Source organism: Cupressus sempervirens, chromosome 5, assembly GCF_028749045.1.
Source record: "Cupressus sempervirens isolate cs-2001-9-10 chromosome 5, ASM2874904v1, whole genome shotgun sequence".
NCBI lineage: Eukaryota > Viridiplantae > Streptophyta > Pinopsida > Cupressales > Cupressaceae > Cupressus > Cupressus sempervirens.
In genome coordinates, this window is record NC_143122.1 from 873,603,279 (window position 1) to 873,618,157 (window position 14,879).

General features: G+C 31.2%; 1 protein-coding gene across 2 annotated transcripts in view; it reads left to right on the top strand.

Annotated features, from left to right (window-relative positions):
• LOC149558710 (anthranilate O-methyltransferase 3-like) overlaps positions 1-8,837 on the top strand; it is a 47,467-nt gene extending 38,630 nt beyond the window's left edge. Inside the window, exon 2 of one of the 2 annotated variants that reach the window (XR_016352472.1) lies at positions 8,398-8,837. The gene's annotated coding sequence lies outside the window, so the exon portion shown is untranslated. Of the gene's footprint in view, positions 1-7,868; positions 8,191-8,397 lie in introns of those variants that run through there. The other variant, XR_016352473.1, reaches the window with a different exon arrangement.
• The last annotated feature ends 6,042 nt before the right edge of the window (positions 8,838-14,879 follow it).

Below are 14,879 nucleotides of genomic sequence, written 5' to 3' on the forward strand. Positions count from 1 at the left end.
ATGGGCCCTATTTCATCCACACTCTATAACTAATGTGAAAAATGAAGCTTGATTTGTTCACATGTAAGACTCTTTCCTTGAAGAAAAAGTTATCCCTCTTTCACCATATAGTATTGTACCATTTTGAATAGGAAGATCTCTAAATTAATGAAAGTTTGGCACCTAATTAATATGATTCTATAATTTATTTTCATTTATCTTCTATATTTCCTCCATGTAAATAATTTATTTCATCTCATTGCACCTTTTATTAATTTATAATTAATATAAATGGGTTGGACCTTTATTTCTCTTAAATATTGTATTAGTATTTATTAATATAATTAAATTAATATTCAAAATTGGGCCTATATTAGATACTATTTTATCTCCCCTATAAATCAATATAATGTGGCTTCTATTATTTCATAAATTTGGGTAGACCTTTAGTAATTTAAATTAATAATCCTTCATTTACCCTTGTTAGGAATCCTATTATGGTCAATTATTTATTGCTCCACTTTAAGAGGGGTCATACCTCATTTTAAAGTTTTAGGCATTGGCCACTTTGAGATCTCTATACAATGGAGCATTCTCATTTCTTTTTCACATCAAGCATTCACAAGATCAAGTGCTCACACTCAAATGTTCAAGCTTTACATTACAAGATTCAACAAAATATTTATAATAAGGTTATTCACATATCTCCTTATGCTAAGGTTTATGTTAATCAATATGTCTTTAAATAAGATATAGGTACAAATTATGTTTATCCATGACATGTAAAATTGTTAGCATTTTTCTTGGGGATTCATTGTCAGTATTGTATTCTTTGTGAGTAGCATAATATGTCCTTTTTTCTCTTTGTTACTATAGAAGGGGGGAAAGAGAAATTTATCCATGTTTTTCATTCTTTCAATGATCCACTATTTCTTTTGGTTGAGTATTATTTGTTTATCTTGTCACATCCCATCTTATTATTAGCAAGTGAGTTTTCATAAGAGATAGATCACTTAGCTTGGAGACTCATAATAGTGTGACATATTTTTCAAGTATTTAAATTTTCACTTCTTTCATGGTGTCTTGTCGCACTACACCCTTCAATGACCTCATAAGAGTTGTGACCTCTTTGGTTTGGACTAGGTTTGGCTTCTAGGTACTATGTTGATGCTAAAATTACTTTACCCTAATTAATCGCTTCCTTAAGATGCCAAAATAAGAAATTATTTTCCCATCTTAAGGGGGTCATATATGGTCTCTGTATTTTCACATGACTTTCATTTGGTTGACTAACATGATAAACACACATGCTAGGTCCCATTTGACCTATCCTTTCTCATTGAATCACAAATATAGATTCTATGTATGGACTTGGGTACTATAGCCTTATGGGCTTGGTATGCTTCCTAATTTATCTTCAAATCTATGCATTGTTACTTCATTCCTCATTTTTTCACATCTTTTCCATTTGCACACACATATGTTAAATCTTGTTAATGGGTAAAACATAATAATTTTCTAAGTCCCATGCACATGTAACACAATCTTATTGGACCTCTCCATTGTGATACAAAGAATATTAATCTATGGATGACCCTTCTAATGGGTTGAGTAGAAGGTTACCATGTCATTGAACCATGCAATGCCATCTTTTCTAGAAAATATTTTAGTGATTAATAGTAGGGTGGGCACTCTACTAGGTGAAATAATCTCACTCTTCTTCTCTCTACTTATTGTAGTCAATGATTCCTTTCATATTATAACATTGTAATAATCAAGGGCTTAATCCCTTGGTGGCTTGGGTGATTCTTGGTGTCCTTGATTGCAATAAGTTTATCTTATGTCTTGTGCTTTTATTTACCAAGAGTTTGGATTGAGTCCATAATCTTGCTAAAGTGAGGGCTAAATGTACCATCTTAAATTGTGATCACTCCAATTTAGTCAAGGTTTAGTACCCATTTATTGTGATTCTATCATTCATTTACATTTATCCTTTGTTTTCCTCCATTTAAATAATTTATTTAATATCATTGGACCTTTTATTAATTTAGAACTAATATAAATAAGGTGGACCTTTTTTCTCTTAAATATTTTGTCCTCATTTATTAATTAATTTAAATTAATATTTAAAACGGGTCCTATCCTAGATAACATTTTATCTCCTCTATAAATTAATATTATGTGTATCCTCTTATTTAATAAATTGGAGTTTATTGATTCAAATTAGTAATACTTTATTTACTCCCCCTAGGAATCTTATTATAGTCAATTATTTATTGTTCTACTTTAAGAGGGATCTTACTTCATTTTAAAGTTCAACACATTGGCCACTTTGAGATCTCTATAAAGGGAGCCTTTTCATTTCATTTCTACATCAATAATTCATAGGATAAAGAACTTGTGCTCAAGCATCATTCTTGGAATTCCTCCATTGAAGATCAAGGATTCAAGCATCAAGTCAATGAAGGATTTTATCTAGTCTTCAAGATTATTTTTATCATATTCCACATCCTTTTGTCTTCATCTTCTTGATCCAAATCAATTGGTGAAGTGATCACAATACATTCAATTCAAGAAATTTTACTATTGTAGGTTGAATTCATGCATTTGTTTTATAATTCTACAATTCAATCATTTCAATTCAAGGTTAATTCCTAAAATGGTGTTTGAACAAGGAAAGAACCCCATCGAGAAAAAAATCATTTTTATTGTAGGTTACATATCTCAAATTGGCGAATAGGTTATTGATCGAAGTACTATTTTCAGCATTCTTTAGATTGGTGAAGTCATAATTATTTCATTTTCCTTGATTCACATTTCCCCCTATACTAGTACAAATATACTATATCGTTCCTCAAATTATTTAGAAAACCCTCCATAATTTACTCACTTTGGTGTGGATTAAATAATGCTTAATTCAAATCTATATGATTTATTTCATTAGCAGGATCTACTTGATGGCTTCAATAGTTGTACATTAAAAATTGGATAAACACCAAAAATGGAGGCAAGTTGAGTTCAAATGCATTTTCACCAACTTTCTTGATGATGTAGTGCCAGCCTACCCTAGTTTGCATTTTGCTATGATAGATTTTTCATATTTTACTTTGTGAGTCCTTGGTGTATTTTCTATTAATTAAGTCTAATTAAAAGATTTAATTAATGACTTAATTAAATGGAAAATTAATATGATATTTTGTTATTTAATTTTATGTAATTAATTGAGAAATTAATTAAATAAAAGAATTAAATTTGGAGGTAAAAATTATAAGTTCAAAGTTGGAACATGATAATATTTATTTAACTTAATAATAATATGTTTAGTGTTCATTTTAAAAATAAATGTTAAATAATATTATTATTTAAGTTAATAAATATTTTATTAATTAAGTTTCAAAAATAAATTTTAAAGTGGGAAAATAAATTAATTTATTAAAAATGTAATGATTGCATGATAAGTGCATGAGATTTAAAAATAATAATAAATTAATTTTAAAAGGAGTCAAGTGAATATTAAATAAAGAAATTCAATTAAATAAATTAATGTGCATTATTTTAATATTCATAGGTGTATGCGAACTCTCGTGAGTTGTCATGTTGACAACACAGGAGTTTGTACTCTAATTATGCACGTGTTGTCTACACTTAGGAGTTAGCATATTATTTGAGCACATGGTGTCTACAACATCCTAGATACCTCATCATGTTTATCTTCTTATCATTGAAGTTATGTGCTTAGTTGTCATGCTTATCTCCTAGTTCTTTCTAGACACATTCTAGATGCATCTTAGAGGCCTTTATATACAAGTTCTCCTAGTGTGTATGGACATCCTCATATGCCTCTACAAGCACTCCTAGTCACTGGGGGGGGGGGGAGATTCAATTACTGGAGGAATTATGAATGTTGAAGGAGGGGACTTACCTATGGACTCCGGAGGCACAATGAATTAGCATTAGAGTCTAGCTAAGTACTCATGACCATTTCACATATTCCATTGCTCTCTCTCTTTCTGTTCTATTCGTATGTACTAAATGATTGTATGAATATTTTAATGGCTTTAATGATCAATGAATTATATTCTAGGAAGTCTTTTGTTCCTTTTTGTCAATACTTTTAATTCCTGTATGAAAACTAGAACATATATACATATATATCAGGTTGCTAGGTATTGGTTTGATTGTTAATGTATTGAGTTTGAATCAAGGAGTTATTGTAATTGTTATTGTTTTGATAATCGATGCCAAGAGGGGAGCTTGGTTTTGGAATCAGTTCTTTATAAATACTGTTATGTAACAGTCCCATTTTGGGGCATCACGAACCATTGTAGTTGCAAGAAATCGTTCATGAGTTTCTCAAGTTGTATTTGAGAAAGTATCATCTTGTACGTTCTGAATCTTCCTCCCTACTCTTTCAAATAATTTAGGGCTTGGAAGAAATAACTAATTTGTTTTGTAACAAAAGAGAGGCTTGAAATGTCTGCATATGAAGTTTTTACATTTAGATCTATGTGAGACCATTGTCTTTAAATTTGTAAAATAGTTCGAGGTCCAGAAGTGTTCTGTAGGGATCAATAAAAGGGCTCTTAAAATTCCAGCTGAATAACTCAGCAGATGTCACTCCATTATAAGCTTTATAGCTATTGCCTCCCCATCTTCACTTGCTTCTTCTAGTTCTTAGCTACGAACTCCTTCAATATATATGAATGATTCATAGGCACATACTGATGTCAATTCTGGTCAGATTTTGAGCTAACTATATCAGACGTCATTAAAGACCTAGAGCCAACGTGATAATACAATGCTTGATAACCTTTACTTGGGATAGGAAGTACTTATATTGTTTGAGGGAAAAGGTCACAGTGTCAAGAGGAAAGATATATTGGGTACAGTTCACCAGATTTGTAGAGAATAATCTGACTGTTATGATTGCTTATATCCATTGAATTTTGAGTTTCCACGGTCCATATTAAAAAAATAGGAATATCTAAATAATTGGGTGCGAATTCTTAATGTCATTATCACCCCATGTGAGCAGTCATCAGCAAAACTAGTGTGCATGCGGTATCGAATGGGCTATGTGGCTTATTATAAAAGGTTGGGGGTCTTTGTTAGGTTAGTGGCCTTGTAGCGATTGCTAATCGCCTAAAAATATTAGTGAACTCCCTTTTAATGTAATTGAATTTGATGTTATGTTAATGATGCATGCCAACTGGCATTCATGCTCACATCTCTACATCCATCTGTTGTTTGGTGAAAAGCACATGTCAGGCTCATGTCTGGGCAATCTACGTCAAATTTATAAATGTATTCGATGGGCCTGTGCATGGGTGGAGCGAAATGGGCAGACTCAGTCATATTGAAATCCACTGAGTGGATGGGGCATTTCCCTCTAGATAGCCCTGGCCATTCTAGATCTCTTGTATTGTTTGCATCTCAGGTTTGAGAAGTTAAAACCCTTTTTATTACTTTTACTAGAAATCTTGTGCAATTTTTTCGTTATGTAATCTTTACATCCTTTAAAACATTGCTATGTTGAGGATATGGTTGCTTTTGACTCACTTAACATCAAAGTCAAGGTCCGTTTATCTTTTGTTGAGCGTTGAATTTTAGAATTGAATTGTCCTCTCTGATGTAGGTTTTATTAAATATTTAGTGCAATGGGTTATGAGTGCGAATATTTTTATTATTGAATATAGTGACTTTATGTAGTGCTAAGTTTAACAAAAATATGTAATTTCAATTACATATGTTAGAATAATCTGAATTCCATTTTGGAATGGGGAGTGTTAGTGCAAAAAGAGCTTAGCAAGGAAAAACTAAGTCTTTGTCATGATTTTTAGAAGAAATATTAAGAAGAGCTATTCTTGTCTTCAATTTTTGATAAGAGTTCGTCAGGAACACCAATTGAAGTATTTTTCAATACAAATATATGCATATATGATTCGCTCAAACATTGTCAATTCCATTAATCATGTCAGGAATAATGATAGTAGTGAATCGATATTAATATTTATCAAAGCAAAATTATTTATGTTTAATTAAACTAATAGTCAATATAGGTAGTATTACTAATATTATATATTAGTAATTAATCTCACCCATCATCGTGTTTATTAAATGTATGATAGTGATTTATGAATATTATTTAATTAATTATTAAATAATATTTATTTTCTTATTTGAAGAATGGGTCAATGAATATGAAGTATTAAATTCTATTCTCTTTTAAGGAGTTATGAGTTCTTAATTAAAGTGGGCAGGTTATTATTTATAACCACTTAAGTTATGATAAACTATTATTAATAATAATTTAATTGAGAGATTTAAATTATGATAATACCTAGAGAAGCCTCAATTAATTTATTATTAAAGCATTCAAATTTGTATTGGAATTTTATTTACTGTACTAATTAATGTAATTAAATGAGAATTAATTGTGATTAAATGATAAGAGAAGTTGATAATTTAAGTGCATTACTTTAATGATCTACACAAACGAAATTTATTTGGGGGAAAGGTAAATGGGAAGTATGGAATGAAAGTTATTGATATAGTCATGTAACCATTAGTTAATTTAATTAATTTTAGAATTAACTAAATTTAATTGATGATTAGGTTATGCAATGGATATCGCGGATTACAATTTAATGTCTTTCAGTTGATTGTAAAGAACTGTTGTGAGTATTATGTTTGTCTTTTTGTTGCATTTCAAGTTACTCATGGAGAGTTGATGTGAACATTGTGGATTATCTTTTGATGTTTTCCAGTCATTTGTTTAGAATTGAGATGATTTTATATGGCTCTTTGATTGTGGCCAAACTAGGGTATACACCTGAGGTTTTGTGAGATATCCTTTATACTATTTATGTGGATGGATGTCATGATATGTCCTATGATTCAAATTGGAAATTATATTTATGAGGTTTACTTGGTGGAGCATTTATGTGTACTTGGGTGGAAGTACCAACTTATTTTCAAGTTGCTTGTTAAATAACCGAGTTTGATTATTGTGATTGTTGTGGTATGGCACACAACTGTGTTTTATGTTCTTAAAAGAGGTTGTCTAGGTATATGTCTTTGGGAGTGGCTTGCAGTAGGGATCCAGGGACCAAAGTGGTCAGTACCAGGGTAACCTATTGCAAGTTATGTAATAAGTGATAATCTAGTAATTAATAATTTTGGGGAAACATACTAAAAAGATAAGTTAGAGATATTTGACCTACCCATGCCTTAAGTTCTTGTATAGACTAAGGATGGGAATGGGATGATTGCCTCATCTTCATGAGAGGGCTTTCTAGTTCCATATGTGCCACCTTGAGGGTCCGAGGTTTAGAGTAACTAGTCCAGAGTAACTCAACGCTTGAGGGTCTGGGGTCTATTGAGAGACTGGTCCAAGGTAACTCAAGCAACCATGTGATGACACTCCCTAGAATGTAGCTTGAGTCTCCTCTATAGAGGTTGTGTGTACCTCTGGTGGTGTACTTATTGTTGAATGTGTTTATTGTGGTTATTCACTTTCATCAATGATGATTGGTGATTCTTGGATGATATACTTTTGACACGTGGATTTGACTTGAGACTATCTCCTCCAGTGCATTCTTTGTTGGCATTTACCTTTATTATGTTCTTGGATCTTTATGATGGATGTTATATCTTATGTTGGATGTTATTTGCTAACATGATTCTTTATATTGATGATTAGCATGTGATAGATGATGCTATTTACTTATAGAATTATCTTATGCTTTATTTTGCATTATTAGATTTCTTATGTATGTGTTGTAGCATGTTAGATTTCTTTCTGCATATGATGTAGTATGTTTTAGGAGTGACATTCCTACTATGATAATACCGATGATCTCTTCGGTGACTTGGGATGTTATGCACAGAGGGATGGCTAGGGCCCATGATGGTCTAATGATGCTATTGACGATTGGGAGGAACCGCACACTTAGATTAATTGTGTTTTATGATGGATGGTTATCTTTTACGATGATTGTTATATCCTTATTTATGGATGGATGTATCATGTATGTTATTAGTTTCATTTACTTTATTGTACTTGTATCATAAATTCAATGAGGATGATGCATCTTTATTTTTACATATGTTTATTCTTTTAAGCCTTTCATACCCCATGACATGTATAGTGGATGATTGAGCATTCTAAATAGGCATTTGAAAATGAATGTATATTATGGTATTTGGACTTTTGATTATTCTTTCATGTTGATGTGGTAGTTTTTAGACTTAGTATAGTTAGATTAAATGTGACTCAACATCTTGGGATCCTTAAAGAATGTAACTTGTTATGTATTCTTTAGATGATTACATGTCATTACTTCTGCTACTCTGTGTTTGAGGTGTATGATGTTATCTTTCATGTTCTCAAAAAAAAAAATGTTTGGCAAACTTTAGGTTAATTCTTTTGGATCCCTTGGCGGGGCATTACAGATGATCCTATATGGACCATAGAAAAGAGGGCAAAGCTTCCAATGAGGGCATTACAATCATTTTTTCAAGAAATGCAACCATGACTTATCCACAACCTAAAAATAATGAGGAGATTGATGCTCATCATGCCTTTGTTTATACTTCTTCCTAGTTTTCTCCAAAACTCCATGAGATTTCTACTATAAATGATGAATTTTATCAATGAACTTCATTTCTTTGTCATTCTCCATATCAAAGATTGGTAACAATTTAGGTTTCATAATGAGTATAGAACCATATTTTGGTGATAAAGGTTGATATCCAAGTGAAACTCAAAATGGGTTATGGCTGGTTAAACTATGAATTTCTTTGTTTTTGTACACTTGGCTAAAGTTTCTTAAAAAAAAATCATGATTTTATGACTTCTTTATTGTTCTATGGTTTATTTTCCTATATAGTTTTATGTGGATGTTTAAATGGTTAAGGTAAAAAAATAATGTATCGATTTTAAATTTCTACAACACTGATTCATCCCCCCATCCTATAGTGGTTTGTGATCCTAACCTAGTCTTTCCAAAATCATCCATACCTTGAATCTCATATTTTTTGTCTTCTAGAATATGAATTCGTCATTAACAAATTTCTTTGACTATTCTTCCATATCCTAGGAGAGAATCAAAATTCCTCCTCACTTGATTTATCTTGGACTTGGGATGTCATTTTGTTGAAATTACCATGATGCCCTTGGATATTCATTATGATTTATTTTAAACATCTAGAACCCACTTGATCAAAGTTGGAAGCTGATTATTAATATAAGAAAGTTTCATCTTGCATTCTACTACTCCAGGTGTTCCATCACATCTTTGTCTTTTTTCTAATTAGATTCTTTTTTCTCCGATGAGAATGCTTTCTTCTTCATTCCTATAAAACGTATCTCAATCTCCAAAGGTCATTTTATCTTTCACTTTTCCCAACAAAAAAATCATCCATCAAAATTTGGTTATTTTGTTTATCTACTTTTCTCCCTACTCCAATTGCATCTTTGCTTGAAACCCACCATTTTGCCCCTCGTGCTTTGATTTGAGTTGTCCTTCCTTCTTTACTTGCTCTTCTCCTCTAGTGCCACAATTTGAAATTTCTCTCTTTTTAGTAGCATTTAACAAACTTATAATTATGTGATATGTAATTATATTTTATAATAATGTAAACAATTTTCTAAATTTGAATTATGCACAATATTTTGGTCTTGTGTGAAAAAATGTGGAGAATCTTGAACCATGATGATCTTCAATAATAATTAAAAAGCCACAATCAAATAAATGCTCCTTATAACTTTTGTGGTGTAAAATAAAATAAATTTATGGATAAATAACTTTGGACCAATATTTTGTGTGAAAAATTACCATATAATTGTTGTTATATATTTCCACCATGTTTTCCTTTGGCAATTTTCATATTGATGTGAGTAATTATAAATTTAAATACATTTGAAAAACACAACAAGGAAGGCCTTAGAATGTGTAAGATGTGTCATTAAATGGTTTATTTTATTCATTTTAGTTTTAATAAGTACTAGTAAGTACTAATGTGATTGACAAAACAATAGCATAGAAGACTAGGATACCTTAATGGGTAATAAGAATGTTACTTTTAATAGTAAGACTATTTTATAGGATGATAAGGGCCTCCTCATTGAAACTTAGAGTATCATAGGTGTTTGAGGGCCATAAATATGGTAGTTATAGTATATGTATTTCAAATTCAAAAGCTTCTTTTCATTTAATTCAATCATTAAAGTTTACCAAATGCTTAAGAATGTAGACCATATATTACTAGATTAAACCAACATGTATGAAACATTATTACTTTGGCTTGAAGACTTTGGAATAGGATAATAAAAAGTGAATTATATTCACATTTTGTACTTGCAAGTATGCTAATTGATATGCATAGAAAATGTGAAAGCTAATGGAAATGGTAGACTATAAAGATTTTGGTCAAGTCTAAATAATGATAGCAATAATAAATATACAAAAAATACTATCAATTAAAATCTTAACCTATTATAAGAAAATATCATTGATTCCTATGCTTATCTGATTTCTTACTAACATATAATTATCTTCAAATTCAAAAGTAATCTAAAAAAGAAAGCTCTAATTTTAGGGAAAAATATAAACATGCTTATGTGTATTTGAATCATAACTTTTACATGAAATTATCTTTTAGTTAGGGCTAGGATGATAAATTGTAGATTTTTATGTATTTTAAATGATCAAATGTATTTATTTTAAGAACTTAGTTTGACTTATAACTCTCTCTCACATACAAAAACAAATTGATGGAGGTTTAGACTGCTTGATGAGGGCCACCCAAAGACTTGAGGGGTATCAAAGCCTTCCACTATACAAGACATGATTTCTAGTTGATTCCTCTAGAACCATTCAATTGCACTAGTTGATTGAACATTTACGACAGTTTTTTTTGTTGAAATTTTATTGATAATCAAATATTAAATATTTATACCTAAATTTTTATTTTTTTTTGTTTTTAAATAAAAGATTCAAAATTTTCCAATGTAATTTTATTTCCAAATGAAACTTTATCTTCCTTAGAATAAAAGACTAAGCCCTTCCTAAGAGGTTAATGACTATACCCCATAATATCTATAACACTTTGACACATAGTTTGGTGACCTAGAAATCTTCCAAATGGAAAGTAAAATTGGGATGGGGATGATACCCACAAGCTTTAGTACTGTAGTATAAATTTGGCTTGTTAAGACTTACAATGCTCACTTTTGGTGATCTACCTTTTACGAGCAACACTGACTGCTAGATCGACCTTACAAAAGGATTTACAAACATAAAATGAAGTATGCACTTGATATAGAGATTTACATAATCTTGACTATTAAGTCTACCTTGTGAAAGGATTTGACCGATCAACCTATTAGGTTGAAATAATAGCTGATCTTTGATCTGCAACTTGGTTTGCTGAATGAGATTCCTTTGAGTATAGTAATCACTTTGCTATGATAGATAAATCTTTGGTGCTCCTTATACTGATGTAGCCTTTTTAATTCACTCTTCTACTCTTCTCTACTTATTAAATTACTTCATGCCATACATTGGATGTGATACAATACATTACATTTATACCACTGCAAATACAAATTACAAAGTTGGTTACAATACAAGTTTACACAAAAATTACAAAGTCGGCCCAACTACAAGAACTTGGGTTTTGAAGAATGGATCAGTGAGGCTTTGATACTTAACATCCACTATCAATGTTTGGTATCATCATGTACTCAGTAGATGTAGAAGCTTGGTCCATAATGATCACTTCTAAGTAGTATTGAACTCAGTCTACACTGGTGACTTAGTGAATAATGTGAAACTTGGCATATGAATGGAATCACTCAATTCACATTACCTAGCTTGGTCAATGCTATCACTACTGTAGACACCTAAAAACCTTTAGAAAATAAAGTATTTTTATTTTATAAAAAATTTCTGATGACATCATCATTTATTAATTAATTAATTAATTTTTATGCCATTAAATCCCTTTATCTTAATTAAAAATATTTAATTAAGGAATCCCTCCCAAAAAAATTTAAATTTTATTTAAACATTATTTCCTTATTTATTAATTATTTAATTAATAAATTGACCAAAAAACCCAAAATAAATAAAAAATTTATTTTTTGCCCAAAACTTGGCCAATTTCCTTAAGACCACTAACCTCTTCCTAAATCTTCTAATCCTTCTTTAATTTTGATTAAAGGCTAATCCCATCATTTCTTACCCCTAATCCCAACTCAAAATATTTAATTAAGATTAAATATTAATCCTCATGTTTATTAATTTTTTTTTAATAAATATCTCCTCAACCCAAACCCTTGAAATAAATAAAATTTTATTTATTTCCTAAAAATCTAATTTATCCTCATCCTAAGAAGTTCTAGACTCTTCTAGAAAATCTTCATCCTCATCCTAGGAAGTTCTAGACTCTTCTAGAAAGTCTTCATCCTCATCCTAGGAAGTTCTAGACTATTCTAGAAAGTCTTTATCCTCATCCAAAGTCTAGACTCTTCTAGAAGATGTCTTTAAACCTAATCTTAATCCCCTCCTAACCTTGTCACATTCCCTAAACATGGGTTAAAACTTACTAACCCAAGCCAAAGTTAACAAATATCTTCTCCTTCACCCACCCTCATTAAATGCCATCCACTTGCCTATCCCTAAGCTAATCCTAAACCATCCTAATCCATCCTCTAATCATTTGCACAAATCTAAGAAAGCTTAAAACCTTCCTAATCAAGCCCAAGTCGAAATTCCTCTCATCTCCTTCAAAATATCCCAACCATAAAACTTTATGAAGCCCACTAGGCCATAAATGACTCTTCCAAGCCCTTTTATTGCTCTTACAAGCCATTATGAGGGTCTTTATGAAGATTTTATCCCTTGAGCCTCCTTTGTTGACTCATCCTTCCCCTTTCCTCCATCCTCTCACCCTGTGACATGTGTCACTCCCTGATTGGCTGTAAAGAAGCACAATCCATGTGCTCTCCTCTCATGCAATCTAAGACCTCCATGAGCTTTTTCCCATCCTTGCATCTTAGCCCTCAATCCCTCAAGCCTCTTGCCTATAAATTGGATCCTTCCCCTTTGCAAAATAACACAATCCATGAAGTAAAGTCATAATGCCATTTTGAGAAGCCATTTTACATCAAAATCATACACTCAAACCCCAAATTCCAACTCCATTTGAAGCCATTTTTGAAGCATAAAGCTTGAGCATACATCCTATCTATTTAGAAAAAGCTACTCAACAAGAGAGCTTCTCATTGAGAGAGCCCAATAATGGCTCATATTCTCAATTGAGAGCTCATCTTAGTCTATCTTGAAGTTTATGAATTTTGTTTAGTTTGTAGAAGCTTTATTTAAATTTGGTTTCTATTAGCATACTAACATTGCTCATATACATTTTGGCACGCCCGGTGGGACCCCACATGGGTCATCTTCATTAGCTTTTTTAGTCAAGTTTTGTATGTCATTTGCTAATTTTGGCTAATTTTGCTTGTTTTTGTGATTGGTAGGATTGTATAAATTGGTTTTGTAGGTCCACATGAGCATGAAGAAGAAAAAGGAACTCATAGTCTATCTCATAGTGTTTGCAGATTTTTCAAGCTTATAGGTGGACAAAGCACTTGGAATTCTTCTTCCTCTTCTTGTCTATATTCTTCTTATTCCATCTACTTCTTCTTCTTCTTCTTCTGGGAGATCGTGGCCATTTTTTTTTTTAAGGAAGAAAAATCATGCACACTTCTTTTTAGTACTTAAAATGAACCCCCAAATCATACTTAAATCCATTAAAAACTAAAACTTTGCAAAAAAAAAAAAATCTTTTAACAAGTGAAACTAAACCAATCCAATCATTTGCATCCTTGCAACATCAAGGTTTTAGATGCATTCATGCAAAGTTAGGAACACTTCATTTTTGAGAATTTAAAAAGAACTTCAAGTTTCCATTTCAAAAGGTTCAAAATCAACATTAAGTGCATACTAAAATCTAAATCAAACTCAAAGCATCAATCAAGGATAAAATGAACCTCATTTGCAAATATTTTAAAGTTCTTTTAAAAATCTCATGAAAACTAAGAGTCCTAAATGGTTGCCAAAATTGTCCTAAAAGGCTTTGTTATTTGTTCCAAACAAATGTCTTGTTGCAAAATCTTGAATGTTGCTTAGGTTTTTCATGCATCAAAACAACCTAGGAATATCATTTTTGGGCTTAAAACATGCAAACTAGAACACAAAATTTTGAATGAAAATCAAAGTCCAAAGAGTCATTTTCACTTTTGAGTCCAAAACAATCTTGAATGATCTAAGGTTAAAACAAAGCACTTCAAAGTTCTTAAAACAACACACAAAATCTCAATCTTAAATGTTCAAAGGAAAAAAACTTGAATGTTTAATCACTTGTCTTTGAATGCATATTGTTAAAATAACTCTTGAGTGCCATGGATTAAAATCAAGTTTTTTCTTTTTATGAATGCATGATTAAAACAACAAATCCAATCTTGAATGCCATAGATCAAATAATCATCTTTTGGGGCATAAAAAGAATTCACATTTTTGAAATCTTCTAGGTTATAAAAAATAATAAAGACGCTTTGAGTAAGTTTGTAGTTGGACTCACCCTCTTTAATCATCCATCAATTTAACCATTGGTTGCAATCTCAGTGCCATCTATGGGGATGGGTCTACCTAAGAGGGTGTTAAGTGCTCCACAAAAATCAAACTCCACTCACTTGGGTCTTTAGTGGTTTTTCTAAGTTATAAAATTGCTTGAATGTGCATTAATCTCACTCACACTTCATTTGGGCATAAAAATTGGACAAATCTTGACATGGAGGGCCTCCGAGCATGCGCTTGGCAATCAAGTGTCACACA